Below are 8,794 nucleotides of genomic sequence, written 5' to 3' on the forward strand. Positions count from 1 at the left end.
CTGACCACCTCCTATGCTTATCCCTCTGGCATTTGGCAGTTCTTTCAGACATTGTCTGAGGGATGGTCCCCTCTGGTGGAACCTCCATAGTTCCAGCACTTTGCAGCATCAGCTGTGCCCACCTCCCTCTACCGCCAGAGCCTGCAAGCCTGCGTCAGCCTCCAGTGTGGCCTCTGGGAGATAGTGTTTACTGTAACTACCATTGTTATCTCTGCTTGACAAGCGGAAGTTCACAACAAAAAGTACCCAAGTGACGGAGGCCTCACGGAAACCCTTTCTCAGTACAAATCCATCTTCAAATCTCACTTCATCATGGTCAGAAATTTCCTGTCCATCCTCCAGCCACCTGGCAGTACCAAAAATCCTTATGTAGGAGAAGGACCCTCCTGGGCAGAGGGGCAAGTCCCATTGCTTGGACTGTGGTGGCTGAACAGCCACGGTGGGTATCATTGGTCACCATCGCCAGGCCTGCCCCTTGTAGCTCAGCCTATGTGGGGTCAGAGATGGACAGTGTGAGCCTGGTGGCCAACCTGGAGCCCAGGTTGCTTGCTCTGCACCTCAGGAGAGCTGGATGGACAACAGGTGGCGCCTGCATTAGGAAAAGGAATTGATGGGGCTCATGCATGGTGATGGCCCAGAAACCAGGCCAGGAGCAGCAGATACAGACCCTGGACAGGGCGCTGATGGTGTTAGGGAAAGGGCTGATGCTGGTCTGTGCTTCCTAGGGTGTTTGCTGGGTCCCTTGATAAGTTCTTGTAGGACTGGCTGTTTCAGCTGGGCTAGAGAAACCAAGCAGAGATGCTACAGACATGATAACTGTGGGGAGAGGAGAAACAGAGGGCATAGCTGGGCCACCAACAAAGCCACTTCTTCCCACCTAGGAATTCTGTTTCCAGAATTCTACACACACACACACACACACACACACACACACACACACACACACACCCTCAGGGATCTGTGAACCAGGTGGCTCCTCCCTTCTGTGTTTCCTGGACAAACAGGAGTCCATCAGTGCCCAGAATGACTCAAAAAAGGAAGACAGACACTTGCAAAGATCCAGGCAGCCGTTGGCCTGGGGATGAGCTCTGAGTGTCCCTTTGTTGCTCTAAATTGGAAACTGAAAAGTGAACTGGAGTCAGCACAGCCCTTTAAGCCACTGCTTGCAATGCCAGTATCCGCTAATGAGACTGCTGGTTTGGATCCCGGCTATTCCACTTGTAATGCAGCTCCCTGCTAATGTACTTGAGGAGGCAATGGAAGCTGGCCCAAGTGCTTGAGTCCCTGTAACCCACACGGTTCCTGGATTCAGCATGGCAGTGTATGAAATCTGTCTCTCTCCCTCTCTCTGATTACTCTGATTTCAAATAAATAAATGATACATATATATTTCACATATTTTAAAATATATATTACTATATATTATATTTAATATATTTTAATATGTATTTTATATTTCTATTTTTTTTTAATGAGAACCAAAAGCTAATATGGGAAACAGGATAGGTCAGAGTACATGCCCACAGGCAAGCATGGTTGAGATAACGTCCTTCACTCCGTCACTTCTGCGAAGGCTTCTAAGCTGTCTGACCTGGGTGACAGCAGAGAAACACTATCACAGGACACCATCACCCCCGCCTTAAAAGCCACTGTGCTTCTGTGCTGCCTTGGGATCAAGTCCAACTCCCTGGAATGACATCCTCCTCCACATTGGGGTCTCCTGGCTTCTGTAGACCCCTGGCCACCTGCTGTCTGCCCCCAGCATGAACCACACTCCCAACCTCCCTACACACACACACAAAGGGCATAAACCGCTCCATGCTGACAACACGTGGCTCAGAGTCCATCTCTTTCACTTCCTCTCCTCCGCACACATGCTCTTTGTCTGGGGAGCCCTTCTCTCCCCACTCCAGCTGGAAGACAGACTCTTTCCCGTCAAGGCTGTGCTCCAACAGGATCTTGAAGACAGCTCCCCAGTCCCAGCCTACAACCCTGGGCCCCACAGCCCTCGGTTCGAGTAACCATGACCTTGTTGACCAAGGAGCCCCTGGAAGACGGACACCACCCCTGTTCACTTCTGTCCTCTGAGCTGCTGTGACACAGCTGACAGAGGGAAGGGGGGTCAGCACATTTCCGATGAACAAATGAACAGGAAAGCACCTCCTCGAATCAGGTGGCATCAACTTAGCACTGAGTACACAGGGGCAGTAATGAATCAACAGGGGCTATGTGGCACTCTCACCTTCACAGTCCCATCCAACGTCTTCTGATAGAAGAGACACTGTGCCAACTGGCAAGCGACCTGCCACTGGGAAGGGTTGGGTAGCCTGCCCAAGGTCACTGAGTGAGGCAGGTGCCAGAGCCGGCATTCCAGCCCAAGCTGCTGACTTGTTCTTCGGTGAATGGCTGGAAGGGACAACCTAGGAAGCAGATGTGAGAGCAGCAGAGTACCTGGGGTTGATGTCGCCATCTCGCAGTATGCCCTGGGAATGGGTATTCCAGATCTGGGAAGCAAAGTGGGACCAAGCACAGGTGTGATGACGACTCAGCAACTGCTACACAAGCAGGGCTGGGGAGGCTGGGTGGACGAGGTCGAGGTGGGAGACGGAGGAGAAGGCTCCGGGCCAAAAAGGAAGCCACTGAGGTTGCTGAAAGTTTGTTTACATAATGAAACAAATGACAGGTACATTTGTGGTCTCCACCTAAAAGGGGGTTGGCACAGCTATTTCCTGTCTTACTAAAAACAAGACAAAAGCCTGAAACCCAGGGCCGGTGCTGTGGCACAGCTGGCAAAGCCACAGCCTGTAGTGCTAGATAGCGTATGGCACCTATTTGTGTCTGGACTGCTCTACTTCCCATCCAGCTCTCTGCTAGTGCAACCTGGTAAAGCGGAGGAGGAAAGGCCAAGTGCTTGGCATCCGCATCCATGGAGGAAACTGGGATGAGGCTCTGGGCTCCAGCCTGGCCCAGCTCTGGCTGTCTGGAATGAACCAGCGGGGCTGGTGGGCGGGAGGTTGGTGGGCAGGGCTTTCCCACCCTCCACAGCTGCCTTCAAAAGTTGCAGAAAGTCATTCTGTGTACTTCCTCCCAGCCCCACCACCACTTCCCCAGGGCTTCATAGTTTTCACAGAGTTTTTAGTTTGCCAGCCCAGCTGCCCTGCCTGTCCCCTGGAGCCAGTATGCCCCCAACAACAATGGGAGCTTGTTACTGGGGTTGGGCTACTCCTGTTGCCCGCCCCAGCAGGGCTGAGTAGAGGTTCACTTTGTGCCGGTGGGAGTAGGTGGGGAGAGGGTGCTAAGGAGAGCATGGACAAGGTGATTTCACTGGAGTCACAGGAAGTCCTGCCTAACCCAGGAGACCCTCGCACACCAGGCGTGTCAGAAAGACCTAAGTGGGAAAGTCGCCCTAAAGTGAGGCAATCTTGAGGAGGTCAGCTCAGCTGCAGAGAGGGTCTGAAAGGTTTATTCCTTGCCTTGCTGTGGCGCCGTGCTCAGCAGCGGCCACCAGAGGGCAGCACGCTTCCACAGCCGCCGGGCACCCAGGCTGAGCCAGCTGCCTGGGATGAGCAAAGGGAGAAGACAAGCCAGAGAGACAGAACTGTCCCAGGTGGTGTCAAACACAGTCCTTTTTGACTCGGGAAGGTGGAGGAGCAGCTTGTTGAGCCACTGCGCCCATTTGCCTAGTCTCGCAGAGCCCGTCATACCGGTCTCTGCCTCATCTGTGAGCACGACCACCCCCCGCCCCAGGACAGGCATGAGCCACCTCCCAGAGAAAGAAACCGATGCAGGGAGGCTGGGTGGCCCTGCTCTCACCTGGAGGGGCCACCCCTGGGGATCCTTGCTCTTTCCCTTGGGCCTTGCCTGCCAGTTTCTGACTATCCTCCCCACACTGCAAAAACAGAGTCCACTGGCCATCCTTCCCGGCCTCTGCTGGACAGCTTCCTGCCTCTGAGCCCTCAGTAACCCCAGGTGCCCTCAAGTCTCCTGGCAATGCAGCCGACTCCTCACCCATGCCAGGCATCCGCACGTCCATCAGGTGTTATCCACCCTCGCTGACCACCCATAGACTTGGTGTCCATCCCCACATCTGTCATCTAAAGGCCAGAAGGAATGGCAGTGACCTCTGAACCAAGCAACTGTCAGGCCCCATGGTGCACAGCGAGTTCTTTAGGGCCCTTCTCTGTAGCCTTCTACATGACAATAGTGGCAAAACCCTCAACTGAATGTGAGGCAAATCCTCCTGCCATGGTAGGACATGAGTAAGCCCTTGGCTGTGACATCACGTGCCTTCTCCCTCCCACTGCTTCCTAACCATTACCCTCATTGCTATTGCTGGCAGAAAGCCACTAACTAGTACCGGCACCCTGCCTGGTGCTGCACACACGTCACTTCCAACTAACTCCACACCGACTGGACAGGACAGAGTGAGCAAACCGAGACCTGGAGAGAACTGAGTACTTACTCCAAGCAACAGCAGCCGGCAAACGGCAGGTGCTGGGGCCCGGACCTAAGTCAGTCTTGGCTCGAGAGTCCTGGCTATTTCACATGAGAAAGATCCAATAGCAAGTATGCCAACCGCCCAGATTCACACTGCCGTTTGGGGCATGAGCTCTTCAACTTCCCAGCAGGTATAACTTGTTTTACCAGTGGGGTCAACTCTCCGGAGGGGGAGGGCAGAACACCGAGTGTCCATGATCTGTTTCCTACTGGCCCTCAAAGCCCGGCTAAGGAGATTGGCATTGCAACCCGCGGGCAGGAGCCAGGGAGGCGGCTGCCTCCAGTGCATAACCGTTACTTCAGTTCCTCCGACACATCTCAGATGGCCTTACTCCCCCTGCACTTTACTAAAGGCGCAGAGAGAAAAGGATGTGTCCGCCTCTGACAGGAAGCTTCGTGGGAAACACTTCTCTGAGAACTCAAGTGATGGAAAAGAGGTTGCTCTTCGTAAATCAGCCTGTTCCATTCAACTGATTACGACAGCTTTTATTTTTAATTTCTTTGGTTGCACTTTCTTTTTTTTTCTTTTTTGCCCAGAGGCCCAGAGCTGGAGTTCAGTCGCGGCCACTGTGCTTAGCTTAAATTTTGTGGCGCATCCATAAAGAGACTCCAGAAAGTTCATGGAAGGGGATTGGTGCTGTAGCCCAGTGGATTGTCACTTGTGAGGCTGGCATCCCATAGGAGTGCCAGTTCAGAGTCCGAGCTGCTCTACTTCTGATTCCGCTTCTCTGCTCATGTGCCTGCAGCAGTAGCAGAAGTTGGACAGCCAGATGGAGCCCCAGGCTCCTGGCTCCAGGCTGGCCCAACTCTGCCTGTTGAGATCATTTGCGGAGTGAACCAGTGGATGGAAGACCCCTTTCTCTCTGCGTATCTCTCCCTTGCTTTCTTCTTTCAAATAAATAAAGTTATTTTTTAAAAAAAAATGGGTAAAAAAGTGAATTGAAAAGTATACTTATTCTGGTGCAAAAAGTTTGTGAAAATGTGTATTGTAAAAAAATTCTGTACAGATTGCAAATCTTTTGCACTAAAAAGAATGCACCTTTGAATACCATTTTTTACATGACATTTTTAGGTGCTCCCAGGTGTGCCCCCTGACCACCCCTAGACTCAGTGTGTCAGCTGTCTCATAACCTTCTTTAAGATTAGCTTTACGGGCCCAGCACAATAGCTTAGCGGTTAAAGTCCTCGCCTTGCTCGCTCCCGGGATCCCATATGGGCACCGGTTCAAGTCCTGGCAGCCCCGCTTCCCATCCAGCTCCATGCCTGTGGCCTGGGAAAGCAGTTGAGGACGGCCCAAAGAATTGGAACCCTGCACCCGTGTGGGAGACCCAGAAGAAGCTCCTGGCTCCTGGCTTCGGATTGGCTCAGCTCCAGCTGTTGTGGCCACTTGCGGAGTGAACCATCAGACAGAAGATCTTCCTCTCTGTCTCTCCTCCTCTCTGTATATCTGCCTTTCCAATAAAAATAAATCAAAAAAAATTTTTAAAGATTCGCTTTTTATCCTTCTTGGAAGGCATAAACAGTGTCAAACAACCATCAGAAGGCACGTTGGTGTTCATTTGGAAGGTGTGTCTGTGGGTCAGTTATTCAAGTCTCTCATACAGACTTGTCAGACCTCCCATTGTTGATTTGGGGGTGAGGTTTCTATTTCTCCCACAACTGACTCGCAGTCACATCTTGTATTCTGAGTTAAGAAAGAGATGAAATACAGGCTGGCAATTCCCTCTCCCATTGTACATGTCCTGGGGGAGGAGCTGTCGCCCGTCCTCAGGGCATCCATCTGGCGATGGAGTTGTATACAGCAGGTGCCTGTGATCCCCCTCTGCCCTGCCCAGGTAGGACCTGTTTCTATTTCTGTCCCTGCCATCTTCTTCCACGGAGGACTAAAGTCACTACAGGGCTGCTTTGCCCTCTGCACGCCTACATCGGCTCCCACGTTCCTTTTGAACACTTGTGCACCGTTTGACCACACTGGTAAAGCCCCAGAGGAAGAGGGTAGTGCCTTCTTCATCTTTGTTCCTCCTCCCACCCATGCCCCCTTCTCCACGAAGCACCAGGACCCCAGAGGAGTGCCTGGCACAGACACAGATGGCACAGCATCTGGTTGTACATGTGAATGTAACATGTTCCTCTCAGGTCTGTCTGCTGGCTACCTGCAAGAACACTTTGTGGCCAATGAGGACTCGGCAAGGCTCCGCAAAGCATCCCCCTCAACCTAAATCAGTTTTGTGCCATCTTCCAACTTTAATCCCAGCAGAGATAGGAAATATGGGAGCTCTTTGGGTCTAGTTGAAGGGACCCCAGAGTTGATGGCTAATATTTACACATTTTCGCCTACCACAGCCTATCTCATTCTCTCATTGCTATGGTCTGTCTCTCACACAGGATGCCACACACACACACACACACACGCATTGGCCATGACTTCACTCTGCTTATTCTTTGTGTTACTCTTTTTATAATTAGAGCTCATTCACTCATTCACTTCCTTGTCTTTGGTCTGTCTGTCCCCTGGCTTAGCTTGTCAGTGTTACGTCTGCAGGCTCACCTCTGGGCCTGATCAGCCACTTGGCCTGACAGGCTTGCCCCAGATTGGTACCAGGGATGAAGCTTTGGGGACACTACAGAGCGGGGTGAGACAGGGCACCTGAGGAAAGGAAGGCCCAAGGTGGCTGGCGCACAGAACTGGAACAAACCCCACACTGACTCCTTTCTATTCTGGTCCCCATCTCTCCGTTTCCATCTGAATTTTAGGATCACTTTTTCTAGATCTGTGAATGTCCTTGGTATTTTGATGTGGATTGCAGTGAGCCTGTAATTTGCTTTGGGTAATGTGGACCTTTTGATAACAGTACTTCTTTCAAAAAGCATGAACTTCAAAGTTTTTCCATGTTCTTTTGTGTCTTCTGTTTTTTTCTTTTATTAAATTTTTATACTTTTTGTTGCAGAGATCTTTTCATATCCTTAGTTAAATGTATTCCAAGGCATTTACATTTTTGGTAGGTATTGTGAATGAGACTGATCTCAGCCCGAACATTACAGGCATGTAGGAATGCTACCGAGTTTTGTGTGCTGGTCTTCTATCCTGCAACTGTGCTGAATTCTCTACACGCTCTGATCATCTCTAGCGGAGTCTTTTGATTGCCTGATTGTCCCCATCTCTCAGAATGCCCAGCCAAGCCACCTGAGGCCCCTCTACAAGCACCCACTTTGGGGTGTTTTCTCCCCAAAGGGTGCAGTCATGAGATGCCAGTCAACTCGATTACCCCTTCAGCAGCAGTGCCAGCACCAGTGCTGAGCCTAACAGAAGCCTGATGACAGTGGTAAGGCACTGGCCCCAAACCTCAGGTAGGAACCCGAGACAGTGCTCACTCAGAAGCCCCTGCCTCCAGGGGACAGGCCAACTCCATTGTGCCTTCTCTTCCCTCTCCTGCTGACTCTTTCCCAGGGGAGAAGTTGCTCTCAGGTTCCAGCCACAGGTCTGAGAACAAGCTATGGCTGTTTGGAACTCCATTTCTAAGTGGGTGACCGTGACCAAGTTGCTTCATCTCCCAGTGTCTTCATTTCCTTTTTGATAAATGTGCAAGATGCTTCTCTGAGGATCCAGTGATGCAACACAGGCACACAACATGGCCTTGTTGCTCTGGTCCCGTGGGCAGTTGTCGGCAACATGGCTGCCTTTGGGAGGGCTTGTGCTTTACCATCAGGGACTCAGTGCAGTGTTTGGCAGGTGCAGAATTAAAGGAAAACCATTCCACACCAACCACTACTCCCCAGATGGTGCGGTACAGGTTTGCTGGGTCCCAGTGGGCATGCGCACCCTGCATTCCAAGTTTCTTCAGAGCCCATTATCAAATTTTTGCTGGAGTGGCTCCAGCCCTATTCCAAATCCCCCCACAGGGTCTCCAACTTTAGACCCAGAAACGCCACAACGGATGTAATGGGGAGGCAGGCAGTCATGTTTTCCTCCCTGCACTTGCAGGGAGGTAGCCAACTCAGCAGCACAGGCAGGTCTCCTGGGTCAGCTGCTTCTGTGCTTAGAGGACAGGGTGAGTTTCCAAGCATACGTGCTGCCAGGCCACTGGCCCCCAAGCTGCCATGGGTGAAGCCCTCTCTGAGGGTCCGCTCACAAGAGTCAGATTCTTCAGAGCAGTAATCACAGATGCCGCTTCCCGTTCCTGTCGTTCTTCTGGAGGGCCTGGCAGACGGCTGGGCACTCTTCATGCAGGGTGCGTGGATGGCTGAATTCAGCACTGAGGCGGGTATGGTGGCCACCTCCTGCCACTAACAGGAGCAC

This window comes from Ochotona curzoniae, unplaced genomic scaffold, assembly GCF_017591425.1.
Source record: "Ochotona curzoniae isolate NIBS_2020 unplaced genomic scaffold, NIBS_Ocur_1.0 scaffold_1037, whole genome shotgun sequence".
NCBI classification, from domain to species: Eukaryota; Metazoa; Chordata; class Mammalia; order Lagomorpha; family Ochotonidae; genus Ochotona; species Ochotona curzoniae.